A 22,323-nucleotide genomic window follows, 5' to 3' on the forward strand; every position below is an offset into this window, starting at 1 on the left:
TGTTATTTTGGTTTGGGGGTAGGTGATTTGGGTTTTGGGGTTTTTTTGTGCTGTTTTGGTGGGTTTTGTTTTGTATTTTACAAAGCAATTCCAAGACTTCCAACTTATTCTAGTATGTGCATTCAAATGGCAAGACATTTATTTTTAGAAGGTAGGATGCATTTAGTAAACTAAAGTTTCAGGAAAATATATAGTCTTGACAAGTTCTCTGTGGCCAAAATACCTATTGTAATTGTAAATTATAATTCTAGATACGTTTGTTTATATATTGGTAGAATAAGTAATAGATAAAAGGCCTCCATATTCACAGATTTAGATCATGTACAGTGACACGAATTTGTTTCATACTTGTATACTTTTCTTTCTGATGTTGGATTAGAACGATTTCATAAAGTCAGTCACAATTGGGTTTTTTGTTTTGGGGTGAGGGGTTTTTTGGGGGGTTTTTTGTGTTTTTTTTTTTATTATTTTTAAAGTGATCCCTGTAATTAAGTGCTAAAGAAGGAAGTCACAAAAGAGCAAAACTAGCTCAGGGTGGGTCAACAAAAAAGCCAAACACAAATCAACTTCAATCCTGGTTCAAACCTCCCCACACTAATATTCTAGGTAGAACACAGCAAACCTTTTTGCAAGCTCTGATTACATACATTAGATCATCTCACAAATACATTTCTAAAGAGGAGCGACACAGGTAAACTGAACAATTGCAAGCAAATAAGTAAGATGAGACAGTCTCATTTATATTAGAATCATAAAATGTTGGAAGGGACCTTAAAGACCATCTAGTTCCAACCCCCCTGCCACAGGCAGGAACACCTTCCACTAGACCAGGTTGCTCAAAGTCTCATCCAACCTGGCCTTAAGCGCTGCCAGGGAGGGGACATCCACAACTTCTATTCGTACCTTAGAACATTAAAACCCACTTTTGTTAAAGACATTCATTCCATTACTGCAGATCCACTCTAAAATATTAAGAAATATTGTACAAGCAAATTCAATATCCTACAGTTACAGTAGTAGGAACCAAAAGCTCCTATGAAACAATTAGTTTATGCATACCATTTGTACAGTTTTGCTCCTTAAACTACTCAGATACCTTTTGTCCCCCAACACTTCCAATCACAATACTATAGTAGCGTAATAGTAAAAGCAAATGTAGCTATTTCTGTAAAAGCATATCCATAAGAGAATTAGCACAAGTGTAGGAAATGAACTTTACATAGTATATGCCAAGTGCAGATTTCCAAATACATTGAGATTTTATTTTAGCAACACAACAAAATCTAAAATGAAGGTATGAAGCTCAGATTTATTTTGAGCAAATTTATCAAAGTGAGCGGACCACCATATAAAATATTCTATTTGCCACTTAGCTGCCAATTCTGCAAGTATTATGTACTTAGATACCCAAGTAATTCCCTTGGGATCAGCCCATAAATTCTGTACTACCAGCATCTGGGGAGAACACTCCCTCCTTAGCTCTTTGCCAGTCACCATAGATTACTCTTCTTCCTCCACTGGCCTAACTGTAAGATTAACTTTGAAGTCTGTTTGAACATCTATTTGAAAATATAAAGGGGGAAAAAGAAAACATCTTCCTTATGTTGGGTGACACATGCATAAGATGGAAAGAAGAAACAGAAATAATATGTTCAAAGAAACAGAAAAATATGTAAGAATCAGTAATGGCATGTTGTGCTTTGAAAAGACAAATTATCCCAGGGCCAAAATAGGATTTCAATATGACTGTGCACTAATGAGTTCATTTACATATATCTTAGAAAATTGTATGTACCACAACTTCAAGTAAAATTTAGTCCCAGTAGAATTTAACATAAACAATTAATTTTCTTTTCTCAAAATAAATACTTAGTATATTCTTTCATCAGTAATTCATTCCTTGTACAAAGAATTTATAAAATTTAGAATTGCATTTTGAATCTTACAGTATTTTAATCAAGTTGTGACAGATCAAAGGATTTCCTGCCAATCAAAAGAAAGGCTATTAACATCACTTACTTGATTTAAAGTTTGGAGAATTTTCATCTTTGCTTCAGACTGACAACTTCAGCAATCACCGAAAAGACATGCTTTGCTATTTACTGCTCTTCTTCAGAGGAAGAAAAACCAAACACACACAAAAAACAACCACCCACCCGCAACAAAAAAAAAAATCCAACCCACCCTATTCAGAACAAGTCCAATCATCACTTGGGAGTGATTTTTTTTTTTTTTTTTACTTTTTATATTCTACCACACTGAACATCACTATGCACTTTACCTCCTTATACGCATCATTACTTAATACCAGAATAGCAAATCCTCTCTGAACTGCCAGAACTCAAGTCCAAGTCACAAGTTTCTAACGTTCTCAGGTATGCAAAATTTGATACCATGCCTACGATGTGAATATATACATTGAGACACGCTTCAAATCTGGGCACAAGTGAACTCAAACACCAAAGTTTATATGCAGTTTCTCTAATTAGAAAAAAAGAATTTTACAAAGCAAGCATTGACTTGTTATAAAAACCTCTAAGAGCTTGAATCTGGTCTTAAAAATGCCATATTCCTCGCTTTCTAATAAAAATCAAATTTGAGACATTGAAGTATGTCAGCAACGTATGCAGCTTTAGTCACGCATAGCTACCTTTTATAGCCTCTTATGTGTCACCTGAAGGCAGCAGAGCCAGGCTAGCTCCTCTGGAGGTGCTCTAAGTCACACACTGCACCAGCCTTTCCCCACTTCTGAATACGAAGGGAGCCAAGGACAATTAGTCAACTCACTCGGCTAAGTCATGTGCCTAGAAAGAGGAGAAAATGTGAGAGTCTTGATCAAAAGACATGACATGATAGATGAGAATACCAAAACAGCCATATGGCAAAGTAAGAACAATGATAGGATAAACATAGTTACTGTCTTTTACCAAGACCCTGTAAGTAAACAAGCTTTTTTTCCCCCTTTGCTGATGCCTTTCTCCTTTGAGCCAGAAGTACAGGGAGAAAAAAGCAGCAACACAAGATCCTCATTAAACAAACATCCTCAGATTACGGGGTGTGTAGGATACACCCAGCTCTGTTAAAAAAAAATATCAAAACAGATTTACTTCAGTACTAGCAAAAGCCCAATTTATTTTATCTCCTCTCCTCAAAAAGACTTAAAAAATGTCATTGTTTAGACTGCTTATCATAAAACTCAGACAATTTCCCCTGCCATAATGAAATTATAGATTGGTTTACAAAAACACTAAGCATAGAACTATAAAAGTTTACCATTTTGCATTTAATGAAATGCTACAGCTCCAGTCTTGCAAAGATTTATGCATATACTCAACTTGATACAGGTGAGGCATTCCACTGGGAAGGCTGTTATGCAGAGCCAGTAACAGCTGGTATAAGCCAGCATCAATTTGAAGCACATAGTTGTTATAATAGTTAGAAGGGGTTTTCATTTGTATTTAACATCACTTTCGGGCATGAAACACATTCGTATTAACACAAAATAACTCCTACGTTAAGTTAGATTCACTGCCAAACCACAGGAATAGCACCTTTTTTGTCCATTTTTACTTTCAAGTTTTCTATCACTGATATGCTTGATTATTATATTACAAATATAAACATAAATAGAAGTCAGATGTTTCTCAGCCCTCATTTTCATTATTTAGTGCTAAATCCACACTTTTTCACCTTCAGATCTCAGAGCACTTCATTAAAGTACTTGATGGAATGTACAACAGAAAAGTAGAAAATAAGGACCATTACAAAAAAAGGGGGACAAAAAAAGCCAAACCTTTTTCTAAAACTTGGTTTTTTTCCATGTTTAAGTCAGGTAGTGATATGTTCTGCCTCCTATATTATAGATTTCTGTAATACATTATGCTCGAAGCAAGTCAGTGAAAAATCTTCTAAACATTTTTGCTGTTCATAAATTACCATCTTCAACAGCCATTTGAGCAGTCATACCTTCAGAAGCTTCACATTCTACCCTTAAGTTATAATACAAACTAAGCGATTTTCCTAGTTACTTTTATACAGGAAAAAAGGAAGTCAATTTTCCTCCAAAATTTTCAATTGTCAAGACCTCTTTTTAGTAGATTTTTATGCTTTATAATTCCTGTCACAAAATCATTTCTGAGTCACTAGAGAGAATCACAACAAATTTGAGCATTAATAAAACAAATCCTTTTATTATATGCAAGAATTTCAAAGGGAAGAATTCTTATGCTATTGACACTCCACAGGCACATGTTAAAAACAAGATTAACTGGAGATAAAACTTCCAGTTTCTAAAAACTTTCAGAGTCAGCATTAATCCATAGTCTCATTCAACGCTCGTCCCCTTGGTACCAGTATTGGTTTTCCAAAGCCGGAATGCTGAGATGAACTGCATTACTACTTTTAGTAAGTCTTATTTACCAAGGGAAAGGTGTTAACACAAGGGAAAAAAAAAAAAATATCATAAGGCTCCAGCAGTACCTTTGAAAATGCCTGAGGGCTGTAGCAAACACAGGAGAAGGAAAATCCCTCCCCTCTGCCCCTGAACTGTCAGTCCATAAATCCCAGGAAACTAGGGCTGCTGGTATTTAACCACCAAATACATAGAAACAGTGAAATAACTTACCAAGATTTACCTACCACAAAAAAAAAAAAAAAAAAAAAAAAAAAAATATCAATGAAAGCCTCAGTTACTTTTTACATGATGGTATGAAGGCAGATAATAGTTTATATAATGACAGACTCTACAAAAACTATTCAGATACTACATGAAAAAAGTTGTGTAGTGCTTTGGCATTACTTGGCTAGTACATGTATGCCAGAACCTGTGGCCAACACATGACAAAGAAATGATGTTGTTGTAATTGCCCCTTAGCTATCATGGTTCTCCAGCTTGACAAATAGGTACTCACTCACACCTAAGCCACCTGAGCCCTGTGATGCATACTTGAGTCTGCTCTGAAACACTTAGAAACATGAAGATAATCCCATCAATCAAACAAAAACAGGATCACCAAAAACCAAGAAACACCACCAAAACTTAAAAATCTTCATTTCCAACCTTGAAGACATACAAACATATCTACACAAACCTCAAGAAAAGTGAATTTTCAACAGCATCTAAATGACCTCGGATATGAAGCCATATTTTTGTGGCATAGACAGTAACACCTCAATGTTCAAAAGATTTGAAGACAATATTAAAAGAACAAATTGACCATAACAATCCTGCCCCTACTATTAGATAATAACTAATAAATATTGTCCTAACCATAGAAGCATAGTATTACCTTGATATATATTCCCTGGACAGTTGCATCTAATTTTTCTGAGAATACTACATAAAATTTATTTCTATTGAGAAATAAATCAACTGAAGAAACTGAATTTCCATTCTACCTAAAAGCTGGGTACTACTCCCAGCTAGTATTGCTCTCAGCATGCCAGCAGGATAAAGAAATACTGAGAACAATTTTCTATTTGACAGGACAGTTTCCTCAACAGTGAGGAGCATTAGCTGTATGCAAATTCACAAGTCCAATTGAAATCATTAAGTCACTTTGCCAAAGCAGCCATATATACCAAAAGTGACCCAAATTTATGTTTTCAAGAATGCAGTATATGACCAAGACTACTAATACTACAAGGTTAAATACTCTGGTAAAATGTATAACTTTTTTCTATTTAGTCCAGCACAAGTATAGTTAGACAAATCTTGGCGTATACCTTTGGCCAGCACTCTCTTTTTGTTTGCAACATGTTCTTGAAATTTATAAATTGACTAGGAAGTTAGTTTGCATATACATACAGCCACTTCTCATTGTGGTTCTACGCCTCAAGCAGCAATCACATTGTGTTTAAAAAAGAACAGTCTGACAAATACAGGAAGCTTTTACCTGCTATTAATTCTCCATCTGTGTAACTGAACAATCCAGTTTACTCTCTCAAAAGCCTGAATGGCAGCAAGACTAAAAAACAATTCCTAGTCAACCCACTTCTGATTGAAGTCATTTTCTGCACAATACAAAGAGAGAGGAACTTGAAGGAAACCTGAAAGAGTAATCTATGAAATACATCATTGAAAAATCTCAATTTTAACATCATCCATATTACAGCTGTGCCTATTCTGAGTCTCCAAGTAATTATATACTATGAGCGACTAATGTGCTGGAGGAACATTTATTAAATCAAACTGTTTTTCCTGGTTAGCATGTTGTATTATTTATATTATATTACACTTACAGGCCCCAGTGCCATTATGGAAATTACATACAAGTGAAGAGACAGATTTTAAGTTGTTACAGTCAGCACTAAGTAAACCACTACCTTCAGAATACTCTTAAAAGCTTTCTCATTGCTTGGAGAAAAAAAAAAAAAAAAAAAAAAGAAAAAGAAAGAAATCTAGGAAAACCAGTATAGAGCTGGTGAACTACAAATATATGCTTGCCTTCAACCAAAAACAAGGTACGGCAAAGTAGTGACAAGGACAAGGAAGTATTGAAAGGTTCATTGGTAAGCTTATTTCTGAAAAAGGCAAGTCTTCTGAACACATTAACCTGGATGTTAATGATTTACTGCATTTGGAGCTGTAAAAATCAGTTTAAATTAGATGAGAATGCCACATCCCATGATTTTGCTATTTAAAACTTTAGCACTCACTTATGCACTTATTGCATTATCTTAGAAGCCACAATGACCAAAGAAAAGATCATGTTGTGCCACAATTATATGCTCTACATAGGTGTTGCATTACTGGTAATTAGCAATCATGACAAGAAATTTATATGGCATTTCAAAAAACCTTTATGGCCTAAATTTTTTTTTAAACTGCAAAGAAATAATAGTTTTCAAATCAGGCATTTTGGTGCATAAAGTCAAGTGCTGCTAACTAAGAGAATAAGTGATGAATTCCAGCCTCATTCATTAAACAAAATTGCATTTAACTGGGATTTATTAGATTGAATCTACAGTTTGAAATAAAGGTTATTCTATTTTGAAAAGCTTCTAACACTTTTATAATAAAAATAATACTTTCCTGATAACAGATTTCAAACTTTCAAAATATTTTACAAGTATTGTGTTGATTTTGCAAATCCAGAACCTATATTAAAACCAGTTTAAATGTCCTATCAAAGGACACAAAGATTCAACAGCAGGAGTCTGAAGAAGCTGCAGGTTTCTTAAGACCCAAGCATCATCACTTTTCCTACCAGATCTGCACACCTGGATGTAAGAGCAGGGGAAACAGGGCTATACAGCAAACAAAATAAAGCCTTCTCTCCTAAATTACTTTCTCTCCTATCAAGCGAGCAAAACTACAGAGATGGATTCTCCCAGAAATAAAATTTTACTAATAAGTTTCTTCAGCTGAGGTTATATCTTTCATTAATAAGAGTGAAAACATTTAACAGGAAACAATTTTTTATACATTTTTAAATTAGAAGTGGTGGTTATACAACTTTAATAATTGGAACCAACAGGACATATGACCAAATGACTTTTAAATTTATTTGACAAGCGCCTTTTCCCCTCACTTTTCAATTTATTTGTTATCTGTGTTAAACTAGATTAAGTAAAGTGAAATTAGAATGTGTCTATTAAAAACTCAGACCAAACAGGAACACTAGTTTTAATTTATACTTTGACATAAACTAGCACAAACTTGAACACAGACACACACTTTGCATTAAGACTGTTTTCTATTCATCTAGTTTAAGTTTCTTTTAGATTAAACCCAGATCAAATGCAATTCTGTTCAGTTGTCTATCCTCAAAACCTGCAAAGTACCTACATAAAGTTAAAACTGATTTGGTGACTTCAACTCTATTTTGTGCATAGACAAAGCTTATTATAACTTGATAATAAGCCAAACATTATTTTCAACCATAAAAATTATGTTGGAAGCACAGCCTAATGGTTAAAGCAGAAGACTGCAAATCCAGACATTTTTAAACAGAAACCAATTTCATCACAGATCACCGAGTGACTCTGGGCAAGATAATTAACCTCCCTGCAATCTGTGAAATTGGGATAATACCTACCTTGCAGTGAGGCTTAATTCATTAATGCTTATGAAATGCTGCAAGATCCTTAGATGCATATACTAGAGAAATACAAACAAGCTTCGTATTTCAAACAGTCCTTTGGAACACAATTCCTATTTGAAAACACACCTCACACTGTCAAGTAAAATGTCGATTTGTAAGCAGTATTTGAGTGACTTTAGGTGCACTGAAAATATATTCAACACCATATAAAAAAACAACACAAGCAAAATAACAAAAAGGCTACTTATTGCATGTCTTTTCCTTCAACTATCCACAGAATTATTACTCTGCATTTATAGACTTCATCAGATACTCATCAGCTACAACTACGTACATTGCAATTAACTTTGAAGAGTTACTCCGAGTGGGCCAGTGCACCAGAATTCTTCTCAATTCAGAATCTAGTTCTGACTGCAAAGCTGTAAAGCTCATTTCCAGTGTAGCTCCAGTGCAAATATTAAAACATTTCACTGTACCATATTTTTATGTATTATGTAGCCCCCTGATTCTTATCTGCCTTCAAGAAAAGAGTGCAATAGGAAGTAGCTGATACCAAGAACTATAAGGTTAAAGATGAAACTTGAATCGATGAGTTAACTGGCAGTCATCACAAGAGGTTGCCAAAGTTATTCAGGAAGAATGGGGATTTTGAGAAGATGCAGTAAGTGTTAATGAGGACCAACTTTCTTTCTTCCAGATATCATGGTTGGCAAATTCTTGGCAGTACCCTTGGACTTTGAGCACTCATCTATTTCAAAGGGAAGCGGGTTTTATGTCACAAAAATATCTGCAAAATATAAGATTGAAAAGTAGTTCCAACTTCGCCCTCACCAAACACCTGTACATCATTCCTTTTAGACTGCTTGCTCTCTTAATTAAAACATGCTCTTCCACTTCTAAAGTCGTTAATGCCTGCACTTATTTTCATTTTGGTTTGTTTCTTTTTATATTCCCAGTAAGAACAATGATTTTTATCTCCCTTATTGCGTAACTACAAGCTGCTGCTGCATAACAGGTTATATTTCAACAACTTTAGTGTTTTACTGAGCCTTCACAATCTCTAACATATTTAAGGTCTGGAAAAATGTCTATAATCCACTAGGTATGCCTAATATTTCCCTTCCCCCCAAACAGTTGCTAATACAAAGATTTCATGTGGATCATTCAGTGCATTTTTAATACTTCATTTGACATTCTTACTGAAGCAAATTTGATGGAAGATGGTTTTCTATAAAGAAGAGTGCATCTAGAATGATTCATTATTTAAATGAAAAAAGATTTTGTTCAAGATTTTCTTTTCAAAAGGAGACTTCATGGGAACTTCATATTTTGGCCTCTGTTAAAAGTTTTAATGTTCTGATAACAATTCCATCTATCAAAAGTGTCAAGAGCAAACAACAATAACATTGCTTATGGCAATACTTTGTTACTTCTATATAGACAAATCTATTAATCAAATCAAAAGCAACAATATTACAATACTATGATACAACTACTGTGGTATGCTTTAAATAAAGCTCCTGAATGTATTGAATCTTGCAGAAAATAGGTACCATAAAACCCCAAACCAGATGCAACACTTCTAGTACAAATAGGAACATTTACATTGTCAACAATCATTAAAGTAAGCATTGTTAACACCACATGTTTAAGGATCTAGCTAATGCACTTCATGTAGTTATCCTTTATCCTCCAGAGTGCACTATTTTCTTAATGCATTTTGAAAGTTTTCTTTAACATATTTTAATCAGCTACAGAATGCAAGTATCCTAATTCAGTGAACACTTTCAAACATTTTTGTGATGTCTTCTAGCAACCATTTTTGTGCTTGTGCTTCAATTCCTATGACAGAAGGCCTGAGAACAAGTAACTGAGGCCACAAAACCATTAGCAAATTCTTCTAACAACTTAATGATCACCAACTGCAGGATTTTTACCCAGAAATGGCAGTTATACAAATTGTTTGACCATGTGCCAACACCTTCCAGCCCAATCACTAAGAGCACAATAGAAAATTAATAAATAAATCACCAAAGAAGCAGCTACTACTTTACTCCGAAGTTAAGGAGAATATTTCCTAAAAAGAAATACTAAGAAGCAGCTTGGCTTGATAAGACAGGCCCAGCAGGGTTTGGGTCTGCTATTTAGTACTGCAAAAGGTCATCTTAGCAACTATATTTTCTATTTTAAATAGACTTTAATGGGACTGTTACAGAAAATGGCAGGCAAAACTGCAGAAAAACTGAATGGCTACAACAATGCTATTACTTGAATTTAAAATTGTCTTTGGCAGTACTTACTTGGAATATTATCAAAACAGAAAAACAATGCTTTTCCCTGTATTTGGAAAGGTTACATGAAATACCATTATAACATAATGTGCAGATCATCATATACCACACTGTTCTGCAGTCCCTTCAACAAGTCACAGGTATCCATGACTGAACATATCTTCATAGTGTCCAAGATGTTAGAACATTTATAGTAAGTATTTATATAATGCATATTAACTATGCTGATGACAAACTTTTTCCCCAAGCTTGGACACCAATAAAAAAAAACGTGTAACTCATATACTCAAAAAAGTTACTTTTGCTGTTTCCATTCCTGAAGTACCAGTTCACAACCTTTAAGATTTCCCACATACACACACACTGAAAATGACAATACTGTGACATTTTGAAATACAAGTGAAGAAATTACCATTCTTTAGGGTTTGAGAACTCCTTTCTCGGCCTACTGAAACACAGTTTACAGAAAACTAATTTTGTTAGTGATTAAGGAACATTAATAAGGAACTTATTCCTCCGTAAATCAAGAGTTACTGAATACCTAAATATAACAGTGATCAATTACAAATGCATAACAATAATAATCTGTCAGCCAAAGACAACTGAACTGCAAAAATACATCACTAAGACTGTTAGGAGTTTCTGCTTCAACTCTCTTCTGTTGGAGAGTGTTTCAAGCAAATGAAATACTTGGCTGCTTATTTTTCTTTTCCTTGATTTCTTTTCCCCAGTATTACAACTCTTTGTTCAAAAGCCAAGTATTTGGGGGACTTTGTCTCCTAAAATATATCTTTTTCAACTCAAAGGTGTTAAAATTTAGTTGAAGGTTCAGCAGATAACAAATCAGTAACAAATAAGCAAACACTGAACTTGCATACAAGCAGAGAGAGCTCAATAATCTGAAGGGGATAAGGAATTCTTTGACAAGAGGTAAAGCTAGAAAGAATTTTCTCAAAATAGCATTGTTAAAGGAAACTATAATGTCAGCTAGTTTCTTTGGGTATTTGTATTTCAGCTTCAGGAAGTTACTTCAGGAATCACGCACTTTATGTATTTAAAGTGTTATCAATATTAGAATTTGATGTTTCTCTAAACAAAGCATGTCTAGGATTTTTTCAGGCAGTTCTCTAAACTAACTGAACAATCACGAGTTCAGAGCCAACTTTTTATTAAAAGTTACAATATGATCCCCTGCTCTCAAGAAAAGGCAGCAAGACTGTCTCTAGCTCCGTACTAGCATTAAGGCAATTTTTCTTGACAGAATGAGTCAGTTTTCAGAAAAATTTAGATATAAATCACTGATTTCTTAATCATAAGATAAAGGAAATAGATTTGCCCTTTCATTTGAAGGTCAGTGTACTGGCTTCAAAACAACTCATACACTGGTTTAAAAGAGGTATGAATGGCAATAGAGGACAATAGAGTATATATAAATTCTGAAGCAAAGAAAAACAAAAAGCCCAATATTTATTTGCTTGTCAGGACTTTGAATGCTCTTGCTTGTTACCTTCATAGCAGTCCTAGTGCTTATGTTTTCAAACTAACCACTCATTTTGATAACAATTTAATAGAACTCTGGTATAAGGTCAGGACAGTTGTGTTATCATAAAACCAATCAGTATCATACTAATTCTTAAGTGATCCTAAAACTAATCTCATTTTCCTTAAAATTGAGTAATATGTATACATAAACGTAATAACTTTTTCATTTTCACTGTACTCTACACTTTGCTTGTACTCTAGACCAACATGTAAACATCTCTCAATATAAAAAGTAAGATTTGAAAGTCCAAAACCTGTTAACACTAGTAAATGAAGCATATGTTTAGCTATGAAAAAAATTACTCTGATAGAATTACCTTGCTGAAATAAGTCAAGTAAAAACATAACAAAAAAGTGGATTTTGACATTTCGTATTTTGTTGAATACCATCAGTGCACAGGCAATCACTGTCTCCTACATATAAATTAACAGCCTACCATCTGTCAAGTGTTCAGATAATCACAGGGTTTAATGCACAGTATGGTTATTAGAATGTGACCTGACAAAAAGAAAAAGAACACAACCTAATTTGGACTATGAAATCTATGATCTCACTTGCAAATGACAGTTTGACAAGCTATTATTCTGCATTTTGGCTTCTACAGTAAAAGCAATTTTACGCATACGTAATTCTATTAGTCATACAGCCAACTGCCTGTGGAAGATTACTTCAAACTATAAAATTTGCTTGGTCATTCAGGATTTTGAACTTACACAAATATTTGCACCATGAATAGGAATTTAATGATGTGTATATAGACACCTAGGAATAAAACACACGTCACTATGCGAAATAATCCTCTGTGATTTTACCATTAACTCTAACTACCAACTTCCCATGTAGATTTTCAAGAAAGCATGCAAAAAGGTCATTAAATTCATTAATTATCTATATATCAACTGACATTAGCTGTTTCAGAAGTATAGTCTACAGAACAATTCTGTATGCCATCCATTTCACATGCAACTGTGGCATCTGCTAATAAGCACCAATAATGATTACTTTTATTCAGAATTTTACTTACATACTACCCTTATGGCTTATTCCACTTGCAATACCTTGTTTTTGCCAAGGTAAACATTACTGACAGTTGTCTCTACTCAAGATCACTAAAAAAAATCCTATTACTCTCTACTAACAGAAAACTATACCTGCCAAGCCTCATGTGCCCATGGCTCCCACATTTTTTAATGACTCAACTGCAATGTTAATGCTCCAATAAAATATATTTCCAAAGGATACACTAATGATCACTTCAAAGTGTGAAACACATGCTTGGGAAAAGTTAAATTATATCTTCAGGAAAAAATAAAATATTTTTAAAAGGTGACACAACAGAAACAAGCCACAACAAAAAAAAGAGAGTTCAACACAGTTTTATTACCTGCAGAACTTCAGCAGGATAATAACTATGGAATAAGTAAAACCAATAAGTGAGGTAAATTATGTTTCTTTACTTTTGCCTCCACTCAGCCTCTATAGTTCTACCTTTCATGTTTTCTTTAGTCATGAAAATTATGTGTTTTCTTGTCATGTTGGCTCAATTCACTTGTGAGTCAGTACAGTGAAGCTTCTGCAGCAGAGAATCATGGGATCAGCTTGGCACTATCAAACCCGTAGACATGAAATTCAAGAACAATGTGATAGATTTTTCAAGCTTTAGTTACACAACACAAGAACCTGCTTCAATAATAAAGGATCATGACCTTGCCTTCTTGCCAGAAGGGATGAAAAAAATCAGATCATGGCTCATGCAAGGCCTGTCAGCATTTCAAAATGTAGTGCTACTCACAGCTATACAAAACAGCTCTTACCAGACAGAAGTCTGCTATTCTGATTATTAGTTTCTACAAAAAAGGGAAATAATAAGAAAAAAAAAAAACAAACAAAAAACCAACAAACCACAAGGAAGGAACATGTAGACTACCTCATTCAGGTTCAGTTTTATGTGTAGTAAAAGATTTTCCCTATTAAATGCCAGAAAATAGCAGTTGTACGAGATAAACATCACAAAGTACCATTTCCCAAAGCACCTGAGTGACCTACAAGCCTTATCCTTGTTTTGAAAGATCACACAATCTAATTACCAAAGGTCACCAACCTCAAATGTCTAATAACACAGATAGTGGGATTTATAAGACATACTTAGCTGCATCATCTGAACCTGTAATTGCTTTGTGAAACAGGTTCCTATGTACTGATGAGCCTCAAAGATTGTCTTCATGGGGAAGTTACTATGATAAACAAAGGTAAGAATGATCGTGATACAATCTACTAATTCTCTGGATGTCTCCTAGTGTGTGGTAAGTGTGAGGTAGTGCAAACAAAAGCATCTTATGTTAGTGTGCTCTATAAATGTTTACCTGGGGAATGACCACAGAGTAACCACCAAACAGTAAATTCAGTCTCTCCTATTGTTCGTTGAACTCATGAGGTAAAAGTGTTAATCTTATGGAAAGTCAAGCCTCTCCCAAAACTGGAATTGAGGCACTTCAGTCAGTTGGGTATAGCTGAAAAATTTACCCTTAAATTTAACCATTTGGAACATAATTGCTCCCTAACCATAACTGACAACTCTAACCAATATCAGGCTTTAACTAGAAAACACTGCATGTGAAATCCCAGATCATGAAAGTCAGAATTACACGGAATTGCATATGCCTAGTTACAGTTATTAGGGTTTGACTCTTTGGGGTAGACATGCATTGAGACTAACACTGAATTTAACCTTCTATGATGGCTGCTAATTGCTAGCTGCTCAGGTGACTGAAAGCAGGTCTATGTGACCTCAGCTGCTAAATCACACCTGATCAGGTTTACTGCTGTACATGCCACTTTGAACAGAATGTAGTTGGCTCAGCCTTAAATAACTGAGCATGAAGACTTTAAGTTGCAATCTTTGGTAGGAAGCTGTGAAAATAACCACAGTCCCAACAGGATGTTCTAGAGACTCCACATCTCGCTTCAGACAAAATACTTCTGGAAAAAGCCTCTGCTGCAGTTTTACAATTTACAGTTTGTGCTGGCAGAAGTAGGGTGGGGAGCAGAGTAAAGACTTCTGGGTCAATGCCTGCCTGACTGGTGAAAGGAAAAGCTTCCCACAGACGGTGTAGCTCTCAGGTGATGGAATAGCAGCAGCAGGGCTTGCCAAAGATTGTTTACAGCAGACAGGTAATTTTGGCTGGGTCTGGAACAGTCACTTCTATGCACTGTGAGGAATCTCCTCCAGCATCACCTCCGTACCAGCTACTTAAAGAAAGCACCACCCAGGGACAGGCTGCGCACTCCAAGAGGGACTGGCACAATACCAGAACATATGGTGGCCATACAGAAAGAATACTACTTTCCAGCGTGTTCTGCTTGGACCTGGCAAGAATCTCTCTTTACGTATGCTAAACAAACCACCTAGTCTTTTCTGTTTAGAGGCAGCACACAAACTCTTCATTTTGGAGTTGGGATTTTTTTCCTGTTTGGGTTTGTTTTTTTTTTTCTTTATCACTACTAGTGTTCTGCAGATAAAGTTCTAAGGATAAAATTTAGGTATTGAAAATCATTTGCTTGTATTTGTGCATCCCAGTGAAGAAATAGTAAAAATGGAAGGGGAAAAAAAGAATGTATCAGAACACATCAAAAGCTACTATTTTCAGGATTCTTACTCTTTGAATCCTGCAAACAAGGCTGAAAAAAGTTCATAGGCTTCTAGGACACTCTATTTTACAACCTTTGGTTTCCAGAACAAAATACAGTTAAAAGATACTGGGTACACATAGGTCTCCCACTTTTACGTTTTTGTCTAAGAAACTGGCACACCAAGATGCATTTCATTTACCTATGGAAAGGTTTCATTTTAAAGATTCGGTACATCATCCTTTAGTTTTCTTTTGTTCAGAGAAAAGAGTTTTCACAGGAAGCTGATCAAGCTTTTGTGGTTTAAGGTCAATTTGCAACTTCTTTGGCCTATACTATTCAACAGGGCATTTATATTATGATTCACCCATCTCACCTGTCTTCTGTATTCTCTCATGGGAGCATGAAATTGAATACATTAATATCAGAATAATTAAATAATCAGAAAGACAATGTACATTTTCTTACTGAAACATCTAAAGTAATTTCTTACAAGGCCAAGATCAGGGGAAGATGAAGATTAATGTCTTATCCCAAATCAACCAAAATATAAGAGTAGTAGCTGACTTAAAGTAGTATATTACAACTACCAAAACAAGTGGCAATAAGAACACCTCTGTATACTGTGTAAGGAAAACACTGTAAGTGGGAGGAAGAGAAAAACATTTTAAAAATAGTACCTTTGGTAATCAAAGGAGCTTCATACTTCTCTTCCTCACAGAATATTCAGCAAATTGCATTTGCTTCTCTATAATAATTTCATCCCTAACAAGATCAGAGGAAATGATTTATTCCACCCCCAGACTTCCTACATTTGTACGTCATCCTATGGGACACTGACTTTCTGAATTGCTTTTGGCCATCTGATATTATATTACTGCAGCCTTCTGCTGAAGGAGCCAGAAAAGAAAAAAAGGAAAAAAAAAAATCAAAATAATTACATTAATGCTGGGAATCAAAGTTTATTGACTTTCCCTTGAGCTATAATACCAAAAAGCTGGTTACAAAAGTTGGCAACTTATTTAATGATACCACCAACTCCTCCCTGAACTCATCAAAATATCTTCTGAAAACATTCTCAAAAAAGTTTTTGATGTGCAGTAATACATTATTAACTCTAGTTCATCTCAATGCTGAACATAACTTTATCTGCCTCTGCTCCTTCTACCTGTTTGTGCCTACCAAAACACAAAAACATTGTCATTTTACCAAAACAAAAAAAACCAAACCCTTCAAGGGTGCTCTGAACTGTTGCACTGCTGAGCAAACCAACATCTCATTTTTACATCCCAAGTTCATCCTACTTATTCTACAAAACCTAGGAAAGCTTTTATTAGAATACAGTCCCAATAAAAGTAAACTCCTCACACCCACATGGTAGCCTGCTCTGAGAACTTAAGTTCATAACATGGTATTCTGCAGTATGAATGCTCCAGTTGACAGAGTTTCCTTAGATCGTTATCCTTTTTTCAGTTTTCCCTCACACTGACCCCTACCAAGAAGAAGAGGGCTACCTATACATGTACTTGTTCCAAAAGTTCTCTTTGAAATTGCCAGTACTTCTTCCCCAGACGTCCTTCTTTGGAGAGCAGATTTTCTCTCCCAACACTTTTTCTCCTAGACCAATAGTGTCAAAAGCATCTTTTTCCTTCCCTCCCTTTTTTATAATGACTTTAAAGTACAATGCGTATGTGTGGGAAGACAGAAATAGTTAATTAAACAGCTGACAATGAGAAAAAAAGGCTAGATCTTCTTTTTCCATAAGGATCAGCAGTGCAACATAAGATATCACCTCTAACAAGGGAATGTCCTTGTATCATTTACAATATAGCTTATTTAAAATATACTGAAAAAGTACAATAAACAGATTCAAAAGACAACGTTGTTGTCAAGTTTTGTGACTATTAACAAATCCAAGAAATATTTAATTAATTGAAAGAAGAAGCTATAGCTAATCACTTTCTCTTTCAATATAACTGTGAGCATGCTATGGAGTGTTTACAGTAAACCTCTCCCCTCCTAAAAAGGCTGGGGCTAAGAAATCATTATTTTTAAATCTAAACAACATAACCTCTTCTGAACAACATGCAAAATCCGTAAAATATAATGCATAAAATATAATGTTAATCTTCACAGCTTTGGATAAAGGAAAGATGGAATTTTCCTTTTGGAAAGAACCAAATGAGTGAAATTCTTCAGCAAGATCTCCATTAATAAATCCGTTTCTTTAATTCACTTATATGGGACAAATCAAGTTCATTAGTTTCGCTATCTGGTGATTGAACAAAGGGATTTATGCCAGAATGCTCTTGCCAACATACCATACCTGCACATCTGTAACTTCATCTAACACGTTTTAGTAGCTATAGACAGAGCCTTTGATCTTATAGTGAACAGGCCCTTTGATACTCATCCACAGTCAATCACTGCATATAAGATCATTTCACAACGGAAAACTGCTTTGAAAGTTTGGCTTGAACGTAAGATTATTCAAGAAAACTGTTCAAACAAGATATCATGACATGACACATCAGAAGAAACAGCTTTCAATAAGGCAGACAGGGCATGCTTCTCACCTTTTCCAAGGCAATTTGTTCTGTGACATTAGAAGGGACAACATGAGACAGAACCAACCCCCCGGTCAACTGAATTTGTGTCAGTGCCTCCCACTACAGGTATAAGTTCTTCCATTTAAGCATCTATCAGTCCTATGAGAAGAAGCTGAGATATATCCAGGGAGCAATAAGCATATTAAATAGGACCAAACTTCTGTATGCTTCTGAAGTGTAATCTGGTTTGCTTGATTAAGTTAGCTTTTGCCAGGTAGGAGAAAATGAAAAAATTAAAAGTTTCCAAGCTAGAAGAGGCAAAAAATGCATTGTAATACTCTCCAACCAATTTAGGTATTCAGCACTAAACTTTTATTCTTGCAATTAGTCTTCCAATACATAAGAAATGGGCAAGTCCTTTTTAGGACCTTTCAGTGTTGTCTAGGCTTGGAAGTAACCCAATTTGTAAAATTATTTAAGCAGCAGCAGAGATTTGTATTACTACGGCATTAGCCAGAGGAAAATACTAAAATAAATATTTTGAAAATACTGACTTAAATAGCATAAAACATATTAATAGATTCAGATTTCCACTATTTTACTCAACATCTCATTTTTATGATAATAAAAACAAGCAGGTTTACCTACCTGCAGGTTAACAGATTTACCTGTACTTTAAATCATACATGTGAATTACGGTAAGAATTTATGCTCCCTCACGCAGAGTACAAAACACTGACATTGGGAAAAAGAAGAATCAATTAGCTACCACAGCTTCTTACTCCTAACAATTAGTAACATTTGATAGGCAAAAAAGACTATGACATTTCATAACAAGGACATGGCAAAAAGCCATCCTTGCCTTGTAGCATGGAACCCAAGTTTGAGTTTCCTTACAACGAAACCACTCCTGAACACTCAACCTCACTGAAACCACTCAGCTCAGCTTACCTGAGATAGGTTCTCAGGGCAGGGAGGGACGGCTACCAGACACAATCTTCCCGAAGAGCAGCTGGAACAAACAGTTTAGTTTCTACCTTCTTTGCTCTTCTCATTCCATTGAGAAGATTAGCAGAGAATCCAAGAAACTCTCTTTTCATTTGAAAACTGAAGATGGAAGACAGTGGCTTGAGACATAAAAATGTGGTGTCAGTTTAAAGATAATCAGAAGCTTCTTGCAAATCATTTCATGAAGAGCATTTTATTAGAGAGCTGGACTTCTGTAGAATTATTGAGTAGTCACGGAACTATTTAGTGATAACAAAATACTGCAACTTTGATTCAAACTGTTATAAATTTCTATTCTTAAATCTGAAATACTGTAACATACAATACTGCAAATGTAGTAGCATGATTATTTAGATATTAAACTTTATCACCATACAAAAATGGCATTATACACATCTAGTATGGATAAGCAGGAATAATGCCTAAGCTGCATACCAGTAATGAAAATTACAACTTCTAGATATAAATTGGAACTATCACTAAATTAAGCCAGATTTTATGTTGACAGTATACAGTATGAAAGACAGAATTAGAATCTTTATTTAATTTCTACTAAGAGTTCAAAACCGCCATTTCACAAGTGCTTGATAAAGAATGTCCTTTTTGAAAATTGATTTGCATTAACCTTTTGACAGTCGTCTTAATTGAATTAAAAGGGTGCCTGACATGTGCAGTGACATGTACTATCCCTGTTTCTATTCCTAACAAAATTCCCTTGCCAGGGTGATGATGTATTTCAGTGGCTTTTCCTTCGGAAATATTTTCAATAAAACAATAAATATATGCCAGAGGTTACAGAGCCAAGGGCGGGGGGGGGGGGGTGTGTGTTTATTTTGTTGCTTATTTTTTAATTTTTTTAAAGCATAGTTGAAGGAAATAAGACCCTCCTAAAAAGAAAAGTTCATTTTCTCATACTTAATGACAAGTGATGGCCCTGCCATGCCTAGGCTTCTGAGTCTTCTTTGTTTCACTTTGAAAAAACATCCATAAGTGACTTCAACAAATATTTCCATCTTAGCCAAGAAATATTGGTATAACAATGGAATACTAATCCTGAGATAGATGCATTTTTAATATCATCTGAACCTCCTAGATCAAAAATAAGTGTTATACAACCTGAATCTCAGTATAAATTCACATTTCAGGTTGTACGGAGCCATTGCATTTTAGTCCTATCATGATATACAGAATTTTAAGACCATATGATGCAGTCACTTGGAAAACAGATTGCCACTGCTGTTATCTCATTCTCCATCCATACTTAAATTCTAACATAAACTTGGCAAATAGTATGTTGGAAACCTTTAAAGTTAGAAATCAACGTGGTATACAGCCTGAAAGGTGTAATCCCAGATTTCAAGGTGTAAAACGCATTCATCTTCCAAAGTTTGAAGGACAATGCCTGTCAAGTTCATGCAGTAAATATACTGGCGGAGATGATTAGTTGAGAAACCAGAAAATGCTTCCAAGAGCTGTTTCTGTACCAATGTTCAGAAATAAGAAAGAACTTTTCCATATAAGGGGACAGAAATCACTGTCTCTTGTTGAAACATTTTTTTTTTCTTCTTGATTCACACGACCTATTTAAAATCCCTATCGTATATGCAAGATATAAAAGAAATTTTGTGAAAACACTACATACGTCTATATTCCTTTCTTGGTAAATAACCTTCTCCTCTTCAGTAAAGGAAGAACATGCATAACATTGCTATTGCCCTTGACAAAAGCATAGCACATCTTGACTGATGCATCAATAATATTTTTCCATACTATCTAAAACTGAGGAAGCAACTCAGAATTCACCAGTCCTCATCTGTGAACAAGGAATTAAAAATTACCATGTGACTGCAATAACACCCTGGCTGTATATTAAGTATTTAAGACAACATGATATAAGAAAGCTATTACAGAAAGTAAAAATGGGAAAAATTACTCCATTCAGCTATTCAATTTATGTATACAAAAAGATGCAGTATCAACACATGCCCACTACTACTTCACTTTTACTTCCTTCCTCAACAATTCATCTTACTAACATCCAAAAAAACACCCACTGCAAATGGTCAAGTGTTCTTAAAATGACATAATGATTTAACTTACTGTACTGGTGAGCTCTGACAGAGTAGCTGTTGCAAATAGAGTTTGTTTTGAGCCACAAAGCTATGACAAAAACTTTATGATGGAAACATGGCATGAATTCCTTTTTTTTTTTTTCCCATTTACTTTTTTTCCCATCCCTCAGCTTTCAAAATACCTTGTTTACAATGTGAAAACCTACTTTTCCCCTCAAACGCTCTATTTTAGGAGCATTTTCTTCCTGTCCAAGTTATTTAAAACTATGTACTTGTTATCAATTCATAGCAAAGCTCCCATTGATGCCATTTCTGATACTGCTGTAGACTAGTTGCCATATAAAGCCCTTATGCAGCATTGCTTTGTTTCGTCTACTAAATGGTGTGCTACCATTTGAACACACTTTGTCCTTAAACCAAGAGGTTCAGAAAACAGCTGTTTAATAGTTATTATATAAACTAGTACAAAAAATGGAAAAGAATTTAAATACAGCATACTATTCTAATTCAATACAGTAAAAAACCGTTCCTTTACTGTCTCATTTCAGAGACAATATACCAGAAAGACAACAGAAAACACTGAGTTTATATCCACTGAAAATAGGGAAGACAAATCTTGATTATAAGCGTAACATTCAGTCCTCATTTTATTCCTCAAGTCTCAGTAAAGGAATAAAAAGATTTTTTCCCCCCATCCAAGGAAATAGATTGGGTAGGCATGACATTTTTCCACTTCACTGTTGTATGCGTTTATAAGCTTTGCTTCTGTAGCATTTATGAATTCAAACAGTGCTAGGGTTAAGCTGGAGCAAAGCAATTTGGCATGCTTGCATCTGCTTTTATCAGGGAACGCAAAAGCAATCCATGAGGTCTGGACTGACCTTAAAGCACAAGTATTTATGTGGAGATTCTAAGAGCTTACCAATTGCGTTTAGTAAGAGGGAACCTAAATTCGATCACACTCACACACAATGTCACCTTAAATCAAGTAATCACCTTTCCATTCTTCTGGTGCATCAATAATATCATTGGTATTCTATTACTACAAATATTCTCTCTTTAAAAAGGACGTATTAACCATACATTCCAATTCTACCATGCTGCTTTCTACAGGACAGAGTGAGGTTTCCAAATTCAGCTACTTCCAAATTCAGATAATTCATCAAAAAATTAAATCTATGCTGTTCA

The 22,323-nt window shown here is 34.9% G+C and overlaps 1 protein-coding gene across 11 annotated transcripts in view; it reads right to left on the minus strand.

Annotated features, from left to right (window-relative positions):
* FHIT (fragile histidine triad diadenosine triphosphatase) overlaps positions 1-22,323 on the minus strand; it is a 593,823-nt gene that overhangs the window by 547,561 nt on the left and 23,939 nt on the right. Inside the window, exon 1 of one of the 11 annotated variants that reach the window (XM_068409158.1) lies at positions 19,007-19,035. The exons of the other annotated variants lie outside the window; for them this stretch is intronic. The gene's annotated coding sequence lies outside the window, so the exon portion shown is untranslated. Of the gene's footprint in view, positions 1-19,006; positions 19,036-22,323 lie in introns of those variants that run through there. 11 annotated transcript variants of the gene reach the window in all.

This window comes from Nyctibius grandis, chromosome 10 (assembly GCF_013368605.1).
Source record: "Nyctibius grandis isolate bNycGra1 chromosome 10, bNycGra1.pri, whole genome shotgun sequence".
In the NCBI taxonomy this organism is placed as follows: domain Eukaryota; kingdom Metazoa; phylum Chordata; class Aves; order Nyctibiiformes; family Nyctibiidae; genus Nyctibius; species Nyctibius grandis.